The 11308-nt window shown below is 43.4% G+C and overlaps 1 pseudogene; it reads right to left on the bottom strand.

Annotated features, from left to right (window-relative positions):
• Positions 1-391: 391 nt before the first annotated feature.
• Positions 392-458, bottom strand: LOC113257322 (U6 spliceosomal RNA; annotated as a pseudogene).
• Positions 459-11308: the final 10850 nt, after the last annotated feature.

Genomic DNA, 11308 nt, shown 5'->3' with positions numbered 1-11308 from the left:
CTGGAGCATAAATCTTCAACCCTGCAGGTCTGTTCTTTTTTGTAGACTCCAAGCCCTACAGCTTGACAACCGCTTTAATTGGCTGCCAGGTCTCCCTAGGCAAAAGTCGTCCGGCACACGATGAGGCTGTCTTGTGTAAATGTTCCAGACCCTGGCACCAATGTGTCTATTTTCAGCCTTCCTGACCCCTTTTTCATCTGCCCCCTCTGTGCCCGAGGCCCTAGGTTACATACTCGCCCCAGCCTTGAGACCAAAGTGTCAGCAAGGGACATGATCCTTAAATTACTCCTTTACATCCTTGGGTCCTCCCTCCGGTGATTCTCCAAGTAAGGTGTACTTGTAGCCCTGGGGAACCCACAGGGTTCTGTGGGTGGTACACATAGATAATCTTCTTGCACAGGGGCTGTGCCAATCTTCTCTGTATCTTTCCAATTTTGGTATATGTGCTGCTGAAGCAACCACGATAATCTTTTTGGTAGGAAGTTTCTTTTAAATTAAATGTTGATTGTTAAAGGGGAAAATTATCAAAAGTAATGCAAATGGATTTTTTTTATGGTGAGTTAATTTTAAGGACAATGTAATTTTGAGACTCTTTCTTAGTAGCTAACACTGATGGAGTGTTCGATACATTCCAGGTAGAGCTTACTGGGCTTTGCAGGCATCATGGCCACTACTTCCAGTAATTGACACTATTTTTCACTCTACGCATGAGAAAAGTGAGGCTCGGAGAGGTTCTCTAATTTCCCCAGTTATTGCACTGGAGCTGCCTGAACCTCCATGCTATTCTGCCCCATTGCTACATTCACTTTAAGCTGTTGGTCATGGAAATGGGACCCCAAAGCAACAGAATTAGGGACTCGGTGGTTCTGGCCTTGGCCCAGGAATCTGTAGATTTACCCCAGCAGATGCTGATGCAGCTTTCTGGAGACTAGCCCATAGATCCTCAAAGTTGGATGATGCCTACCGCCCCTTCTGGCTGGAAAAGGTAGCAACGAATGTCATTTATTGAGCAAAGCGTGTGCTGGACACTGACCTAGGCACATCTATTCGTAATTTTATCCAATCCTCTCTCCCAACAGTGTTATTTTCTCCATTGCAGAGCTGGGAAAGCCTAGGCTGACTCTTGCACAAAGTCCTGGCTCTTACGTTGCCGAGTCAGGATGCAAACCCAGATGTGTTTATCTCCAGAGACTATGCTATTAATTTCTATAATGTAATCCTTTGAAAATATGACTAATAATTCCTGTTCCTCTTACCTCTTAACATCATTATGAAGATCAAATATAATAATGTATGTTAAAGTCGTTTGTAGTACGTACAGTGCCATATTTAATCATTCAATCAGTATTTAGTCTGATCATGTGATTTCTCTACCTAAAACCTTCCAATGGCTTTTGTCTCACTCAGATTAAAGTCAAAGTCCTCACAGTGAATGACCCAGCAGCCCCATCACCTGTTAGATCTCACTTTTTACTACCCACCCCCTCACTCTTTACCAACCACTCCAGCCTCCTTGACATCCTCAAACACACAAGGCAGACTCCTGCCTCAGGGCCTTTGCACTTGCTGTTCCTCTGCCTGGAAAGGCTTTTCCCCCACATATCCACATGGCTTACTCTCTCGTCGTCTTTGAGTCTTTGCTCAAACTTTTAGTAAGGCCTTCCACAACCACCCCAGGTAAAACTGCATCATTTCTCAACCCTCCAACCTGCTATTCTTTTTCTCTGATTTATTTTTTCCCAAAGACCTTACCACTGTAGAACATACCATATATCTGATGAATTGGTTCATCTCCCTCCATTTAAGCTACCAACTCCTTGAGGTGAGGGACTTCAAGTTGTCTCAACTACTTAAGAATGGTACCTAACCTAAAGTAAGTACTCAATAAATAGGTGATGAATGAATGAATGAATGAATGAATGAATGAACAAAGTTAGTGAGTATTCTTATGTGCCAGGCATGGTGCCAGGTGCTGGGGATTCAAAGATGAAGCTCCTATATGCACTAGTGGCCTTGCTGTAGCTTATTAAAGGGTTCATTTTTGGTTCCCCTTTGACATTCGATTTATTTCTGGATTCTTAAATGCAAGAGCACAAATTGTAAATAAATGTGACCTGAATAAATCTTTCAGCTTCAGCTTTCCCACACTGACAAAAAGCTTGAGAGCAGCTCCCAAAACATCTACAATGCCGGTCCTTCCCTGTCCTCACCTCGGTCATAGAGCCTCCCCTTATTCCTTCCAGGAAAAGCCCCAGAGCCTCTTGGCCTTTACCCAGATCTCCTTCCCCAGGGAAGCCAGGACTCAGCTGGATTTCAGCAGCAGTGAACACTTGACTTTTTCCCCGGGGATATGGCGTCTTAGTCACCCTATAAACTTTTAATTTTATTTAGCCATATTTTATAAGCTGGCACATTATCAGAGCTGTCTCTCTCTATGCCCTCAAGTGCCTCTGAATGTACCCATAATGCCTCTTAATTTTATGTCACTCTTTGCATCTAGTAAAATGTGGAAATACACAACAAAAGAAGCTAGGAAAGACAGACGCTGAATGGTTTAGCCAAAAGTGCCTATAGAAGCCCCTTGGAGGAATAAATGTGTGCCCTTGCAAGTGCAGTGCCATTCTCGAAGGGGAAGTCATGTCATGACCTGCACCGGTAATGCCTGGGGACTCCCAACCCACCCGCATCCCATGCAAGACAGCGATTCCGTCAGGCCGTGGGGCAGCTCTGGAATTAACATGTTAGCGTTTCATCGAGATGGTAAAGGACAGAAAAATAGGAATGACGTCCAGCTCGGTGAATGTTCATGCACTCATGCAGCCAGGAATATGGCCAACACCCCAGAGGTGCGGGTAGCCCCTTTTGTCACTGCCTCTCTGCAGCAGTTGTCCTGCTTTTTCGTGACTTACAACCCAGAGATGAGCTTCAACCAATTTCTGTAGTTACGTGAACGGAAACATAGACTCTTAGGTGTCCGGCTTCCTTTGCTCAGCATTGTATTTGTGAGAGCCAGCCACACTTTCGCATGTGGTTTCAGTTCATTCATTTTCATTGCTCTGCAGATTTTTATTGGGAATGCATGTTTTTAGTTATTCTGATACAATGGACAATTAGAGAGACTTCCGTGTGCAGCTATTATGAACCGAGCTGCTATGAACATTCTAGTACGTGTTTTTTGATGGATATATGTATACATTTCTGCTGGGGAGGTGGTACCTTGGGGAGAAATGCTAAGGCAAATCAGCATTTTTAACAAGCAGCTCAGGCAGTGCCGACTCATGCTGAGATTTAAGAGCCATCTCGGGACGCCTGTCCCCATAACCCATAATGCTCAGTGCGTTAAGCGTCTGCCTTCAGCTCAGGTCATGATCTCAGGGTCCTGGGATCGGGTCCCTCGTTGGGCTTCTTGCTCAGCAGGGAGCCTGCTTCTCCCTCCGTCTGCCGCTCTCCCTGCTTGTGCTCTCTCTCTCTCTGATAAGTAAATAAATAAATAATCTTAAAAAAAAGAAGAAGAAGAAAAAGAAATTAAAGAGCCATATGAACAGACTAACAAGTGAGTACCATTTACCAAGATGATTAATCCGGTGTGGATTATACTGCAGTACAGAAGATACGAATTAGATGTGAACTGCCCACAAGAACATTACAGTCATATTACAGATGGTAAACAAAACAAAACAAAACAAAAACCATAGACCCACAAAGCACATAATGAAGAAAAACAATGAAGAGAAAATAACTCAGGGATCCAATCCAGATGTCTGTTCCAGTTTAAAACCATATACACATATAGAGAGCAGAGTCACAAATTGGCTTTCGATAAGAAAGGCTCTGGGTTGCATTTGGCATAGTCAGGGTTTCAAAAATCAAGAAATGTCATAAAAAGTCTTTATTTTTTATTTCTCTTTGAAAATTAAACTCCAGCAGCACTGGGTCCTCGTGCCTACATAGCTGCAACTGGCTGAAACTGAGCAACAACGGTCCCTTCAGATGGGACCTGTGGTCCCCAGGGGCAGTCGTCCCCACCAGCCCTATTGCCTCACTCTGGCCTCCCCTCATTCCCATTAGCTGCCTGACTCCTGCAGACGTTCAGCTTCCCGGTAACTGACACAGAAAATTACAATAACCATTTTCCCGTGCAACATCTGCGTTAATCCACTCAAGAACCCTACAAGCCATCGAGGGCTTGCTAAGATCATGCCCATTTTGGCAGTGGGCAAGTTGAGGCTCCAAGAGCGATTTCACAAAATTGCACATCTAGCAAGCGGTAGCCTGCTGTATCCTAACCCAGGGGGCTGTTTTGAGTAGTATTTAAAAATTGTATGTCTGCTTTTTTATGTTAAGTGGTAACAAGTAAATCAGGATATGTATACTAAGATGCTTATAATAACGTTCAGAGAAGTTTGTTTTAAAGGCATTAGCAGAGGGAAAGGGTTGTGTGGAATGAAGTGTTCACAGACACGCGTCCCCCAAGGACATGGGTTCTCCTCTGATCCTTGACCGCTGACTGAGGAAAGGGGGAGTGGTGGCCTTCTGAGCCAGGGCTCAGCTGGAGCAAAGCCAAGGAGTCTGAACCTGGCAGAGGGGATAAGGTGGGAATGGACAAGACAGAGGTCCGGAGGTGTATTGGGAAGGGAGCCTCCTTACGCAGCTGGCTGTGGCTAGGTTGCTTTGGGCCAAGGTCTTCACCTTGCTGAGTCTGGTCCCGTTCAAGTTCTCTAGCTCACGAGGTTCGAGAGGACGAAAGGAAATTCTGTATGCTGTTCGTTGACGTTGATTCATCTTCATGACGATGAATAGCACAGCACTGACACTGGAAACCACAAGAAAGTCTAGGGATGTGGATGGCTAGGTGCTGGAGTGGAGAACTGAGGACCTCCGCAGGGGATCTGAGGTGGCAGCGAGCAAGATCTCCATGCTCACGCCATGACATAGCCATGACATAACACATTATATTAGCTCCAGGTGCATGACAGAGGATCCGGTGTTTGTATATATTGGAAAATGGTCACCATAGTAAGTCTAGTGAACATCCTCCATTATACATAGTAACAATTTTTTTCTTGTGATGGGAACTCTTAAGATATACCCTCTTAGCAACTTTCAAATATGCAATAAAGTATTTTATACTATAGTCACCGTTCTGTACATTCTATCCCCTACTCATTTTTCTCATAACTGAAACTTCGTACCTTCTGACTGCCTTCACCCATTTTGCCCCCACTCCCCACCACCTGCTTCTGGCAACTACCAATCTGTTCTCTGTATCTATGTGTGAGACTGGTTGGGGTTTTTTTAGATGCCACATATAAGTGACATCATTGGTGTTTGTCTTTCTCCATCTGACTTGTTTCACTAAGCTTAATGCCCTCATGGTCCATCCCTGTTGTCCCAAATTGCAAGATTTCATGCTTTTTTATGCCTGAATAATATTCCAATATTCTAATATATATATATTCTAATATTATGAATATTATATATACACTATATATATAACAATATTGTTATATATATAGTGTATGTGTGTGTGTATTGTGTATATTGTGTGTGTGTGTGTATAAACACATTTTCTTTATCCATTCATTCATTAATGGACAGTGAGGCTGTCTCCGTGCCTTGGCTATTGTAAATAATGCTGAGAGAACATGGGTGTGCAGATAGCTCTTTGAGTTAGTGTTTTCATTTTCTTCAAATAAATACCCAGAAGTGGAATTGCTGGATCACCAAGCTTCCTCTTAAGCTCACGAGCCACAGTTGTGTCACCTTGCAAAGGAAATGGAGTTACTCTGATTCATTTAGACCAAGCTTTCTCCACCATGGCACTATTGGCATTTTGGGGAAGATAGGTCTTCGTCAGGGAGCCTGTCTTACACAGTATGCAAAGTTTAGACACATATCTGGCCCCTACCCATTAGATGCCAAGAGCAGCCCCTTTGTCATGATAACAATGTCTTTGGAATTTGCCACAGGTCTCTTACAGGGCAAAATGCCTCCGGGTGAAAAAAAGGTGAATTGTACTAACCAGCACTCAGTCCTCCCAGGAGATGGGAAAGGATCGCCTTCCCAAAAACACCTGACAAAGTCACTCTCTGACACCACTGGCATTCTGTCAACCAGGAATGAAGCAGAGGGCTTGAGAGGGGCAGAGAAGGGGCCCCTCTCAGGTCTGACACCGGTGGGGAATTGGTAGAACTAGACGGAAGTAAGAGGCCTCAGAAGGAAGACTGGGAGCTGTCCCAGTGTTGGTAACCTTGGCCTGTAGACTGGAAGGAGGGTGGAAAGAGCATTAGAGAGGACCTCCAGTTGCCAACCCTGTAGGGGCCTCTGTGTGAACTTTGATTTTAATCCTATCAGGGCTACAGGGAAGACACGAAGCTTGGGCCGTTTAACCCTAAGAGGGTTACAACAGGATCTGTGGTGTCGACCCTACAGGAGACAGACTAACTTTTTCTTGTTCCATGGATCCCTTTGGCAGTCTGGAGAAGACTAATGAATCCCTTGTCAGGATAATATTTTGAACTGCGTAAAACAGAATATCAGTACATGCAGTTGTTTGGGGACAGTGAAAGGGTGCCAGTGAGTTCCTTCTCTCTGAGGACTTAGGGAAAGTGGTTAAAGGGATCCCAGGGGCAATTTCTGTTCTATATGAGTTTGGGCTTGTTTTTGGTTTTTGTTTGTTTTTTTTTTTAGGATTTTATTTATTTATTTGACAGAGAGAGAGAGAGAGAGAGAGAGAGAGAACAAGCAGGGGGAGGGGCAGGCAGAGGGAGAAGCAGACTCCCCGCTGAGCAAGTAGCCGGATGTGGGACTCGATCCCATGACCCTGGGATTATGACCTGAGCCAAAGGCAGATGCTTACTCGACTGAGCCACACAGGCACCCTGAGTTTGGGTTTTTACACCCTGCTCAAATTGATTCTTTTTTAATTTTATTTTTCTCATTATTAAACAAATGCATACTGATTGGGAAAAAATGAGAGATTATAGAAAAGTATAAAGAAAAAATACTGTTCATATTCCCATCACCCAGAAATAATCACCATTACAATTTTCGTTGGCCCTTCAGACTTGTGTATTTATATACATACATACATATGGACAAAGACATACATAGAGATAAATTTTTTTCACCAAAGTGGGACCCTGCATAATTATTTATCAAATAAAATTTTTTTTTTTTTTCATTTAGCAGCTTAGGAACATTTTTCTCTGTTAGAAAATAGGACTCTAGATTGGGGACAGCAAACCGTATTTCACAAGCGCAATCAGGCCCTCTGCCTGTTTGAGTAAATAAAGTTTTACTGGAACACAACCACGCCTGTTCATTTCCATATTGCCTTCTCCCTACAGTGGCCGAATTGAGTAAAGTTGACCCTTGAACAACATGAGTTTGAACTACACGGTCCACTTATATGCGGATCTTTTTTTTTGTAAATACAGTACAATACCGTAAATGTATTTTTTCTTCCTTGCGATTGTCTCAATAACCTTTGCTTTTCTCTCACTTACTATATTTTAACAACACAGTGTATGATACATATAACATACCAGATAGGTGTTAAGCAACTGTTTGTTATCGGTAAGACTTCCAGTCGGTAGGCTATCAGTAGTTAAGTTTCGGGCGAATCAGAAGTTACATGCAGAGGGCACCTGGCTGGCTCAGTTAGTAGAACATGTGATCCTGATCCCGGGGCTGTGAGTTTGAGCCCCATGTTAGGTGTAGACATTACCTAAAAAATAAAATCTTAAAAAAAAAAAAAAAAGTTATATGCAGATTTTTGACGTCAGAGGGGTTCCTCACATTGTTCAAGGGTCAACTATAGTTGTGACCAAGACAGTACGGCCCATGAGCCTACAACATTTATTATCCGAACCCCTATAGAAAACGTTTGGGAACCCATGAGCTAGAGCATGGATTTTTAACTTCAGGGCTTATGAATTTGGGTTGAGAAAAAGATTATATCTTTATTTTCACTGACTCTCACTGACATTTGACATTTCTTTTTTTTTTTAAGATTTTATTTATTTATTTGACACAGAGGGCGAGAGAGCACAAGCAGGGGGAGCAGTAGAAGGAGAGGGAGAAGCAGACTCCCCGCTGAGCAGGGAGCCCTATGTGGGGCTTGATCTCAGGACCCTGGGATCACGACCTGAGCCGAAGGCAGATGCTTAACCATCTGAGCCACCCAGGCGCCCCATTGACGTTTCTTCCAGTTATTGACACAGGCGACAAATCACAGTCACGTTAGCAGCACCCGTGAATCTGTCTTGATCTCGTCTTGCATATCTTGATGTATTTATGTTTCCCAGTACTTCAAAATTATAACTATCAGACCTACGAGATCTCAGTTTGTGCCTGTAAAAAGAAGAATCACATTTCTTAGTATATTACAACTTTTTAAATGGCTGATTACTTTATTGCCACATAATGTTTTCTTTGCAATCCTGTGTATTCTGTTTTATACAGTTAAAAACATGATTGAGAAGGGATCCATGAGGTTTCTCCAGACTGGCAAAGGGACCCATAGAACAAGACAAGGTTAAGAATTCCTGATGTAGGTAATTCTTTTTTTATTTTTTTTTTTAAGTAGGATCCATGCCCAACATGGGGCTTGAACTCACAGCCCCAACACTGGGAGCTGCATGTTCTACCAACTAAGCCAGCCAGGTGCCCCAGTGTAGGCAGTTCTTAATGAGGCCGTATATTATTCCATTGCTATTTAACCAACATGCAGTCTATTTCAAAATAGTCACTCCTTTTCTTAAAAAATATTTTTAATCCCATGTTGTACACACATCTTTATGTCCTTGTCCGGTTGTTTACTTAGAATACATTTCTTAAAGTGAACTGTTGGATCAATTGTGATACACATTTTTTGCTAGTCCCCCGATACCTGTTGCCAAATATTTAACAATAACAAGGATGGTGGTGGTGGTGGTGGTATGAACATGGTGCTTACTTCATACCAGACACTACACTAAGCATTTTACACGTAATAGCTCATTTAATCCTCCAAGGACACCGTTACTGTCCCCTTGTACAGAAGAAGAAATGGAAACAGAGACGGAAACTCTCCCAAAGTCACACAGCTGCCAGGTAACAGAGCTTGGATTTATTATTATTATTTTTTAATTTTATTTATTTGACAGAGAGAGAGGGTGAAGGAGAGCACAAGCAGGGGGAGCAGCAGGCAGAGGGAGAGGGAGAAGCAGGCTCCCCGAGGAACAGGCAGCCCAGTGCAGGGCTTGACCCCAGGACGCTGGGATCATGACCTGAGACGAAGGCAGATGCTTCACCGACTGAGCCACCCAGGCGCTCCCCAGAGCTTGGGTTTAAACTTGGGCAGGGTGGCTTCGCAGTTTTCCGTTTCCAGAAGATGGCAAACCCACTGCCCAGGATGCTGAGATACGATGACAACTCCTTGTCAGCCTGGACAAGACCAGGAGGGGAGAGTATCACAGGAAGAAGGACGAAGGGGACAAGCAGGAGGTACCGCAGAGGGGCAATGTGGCCAGAGCAGAGAGTGGACGGAGATGAGGTCAGAGGAAGGGAAAAGCCCAGATATAGATATAGATATAGATATAGATATAGATATAGATATAGATAACATATGTAACGGATTGTCCAGTTACTGTGCGTGTGTGTGTGTGTGTATACACACATAGACTTGTGTAAATCTGTGAAGACTTCAGATAGATTAGTGGTTGCCTGGAGCCGGCTGATGGGGGAATTGAGGTGTGCCACCTGAAAAGGTGAAAAATGTTCTAAAATTGATTATGGTGACAGTTGCCCAACTCTGTGGGCACACTAACACACACTGAATGGTACACTTTAAATGGGTGAATTATAAGGTTTGTGAATTATGTATCAATGATATTTTTCTCCCAAAGGAAAACATACTCACCTAATCATCTAAGACAAGAGTGTGAGTCATGAAGACCGTCACGTCTGATGACGGAAAGAGTATATGGGACAGGAAGTCAGAACCCCTACGCCCATGTGACCGTCCGGTCCCTCCTCTATTAACAGCACCTCCACTACGTACTTAACCACATGGTTTGTTGAGATGGTGACATGACAACTTATTCTTTCATGTCACAATTTACTGATCACCTACTATGCGCCAGGTAGTGTTCTAGGGGCTGGGATACAGTAGTGCAAAAGCATGCAGCCTGTTTCGAAACGCTTTTCTAGCAGAAGAGACAGGCAATAACTAACTAAACAAATAAATATAGTGGATGATGCTACCTGTGCAAAGGAAAAAGAAAGCCAGGTAATGAGTTAGAGAGCAAGGGCCCTATCACACAAACCAAGAGCGCATGATACATGGAGGTGCTATTCTAGAAGGCCTCAATGATGAGGTGGCATTGGAGGGATCAGAGAAATAATATAAATGAGCAAGTTTTATGAACGGCAAATATTAAAGAATATTTATTATTATTACTGATGACATAACTACATATATGTACTCTGTACAACATAACTAAAATTTCAGATTTCTCTTTTTAACCACAATTGCATCCATTATGGACTGAATTGTGCCTCCCCGAAATTCATATATTGGAACTCTAACCCCCAATGTGACTGTATTTGGAAACTGGGCTCTTAGGTGATTAAGGTTAAATGAGGTCACGAGGGTGGGGCCCTAATCTGATAGGACGGGTGTCCTGGTAAGAAGAGAGAGATGCCAGGAGCGTGGCACACTGAGAAAAGGCCAGGGGAGGACACGGTAAGGAGGTGGCTTTCTGTAAGCCAAGGAGCAAGGCCTCAGGAGAAACCAACAGTGCTGACACCTTGACCTTGACCTTGGACTCGCAGCCACCACAACTGTGAGAAAATAACTTTCCGTTGTTCAGGCCATCCAGTCTGTAGGATTTTGTTATGGCAGCTGTGGCATATCTTACTCTGGAAAAATCTGTGCATTAAACTCAGGAATTTAGCAGAAGTGGGTGGCTCAGTCAGTTAATTGTCCAACTCTTGATTTCGGCTCAAGTCATGATCTCAGGGTGGTGAGATCGAGCCCCACATCAGGCGCCAGCTGAGCATGAAGTTTGCTCACGATTCTCTCTCTCCCCCTTGGCCCCTCCCCACCCAGCCTCAGTGCACACAGGCACACACATTCTCTCTCTCTCTCAAAACAAAACAAAACAAAAACATAGGAGTTATCTGTTTCTTCAGTCTTTGAAAACTTCGTTTGGCCTCTGAGTTTACTTTAGAGTAATTTTCTGATAAATAGTTCAATTTTCTTCCATGACAATTTGGTGATTTTAAATTCTCTCAGAAGAGTGTTCATTTCTTTGAAAGCCTC

Source organism: Ursus arctos, unplaced genomic scaffold, assembly GCF_023065955.2.
Source record: "Ursus arctos isolate Adak ecotype North America unplaced genomic scaffold, UrsArc2.0 scaffold_14, whole genome shotgun sequence".
Classification (NCBI taxonomy): Eukaryota; Metazoa; Chordata; class Mammalia; order Carnivora; family Ursidae; genus Ursus; species Ursus arctos.
Note: the sequence above shows the minus strand (reverse complement) of the source record. Positions and strands in the feature narration are given on the sequence as shown.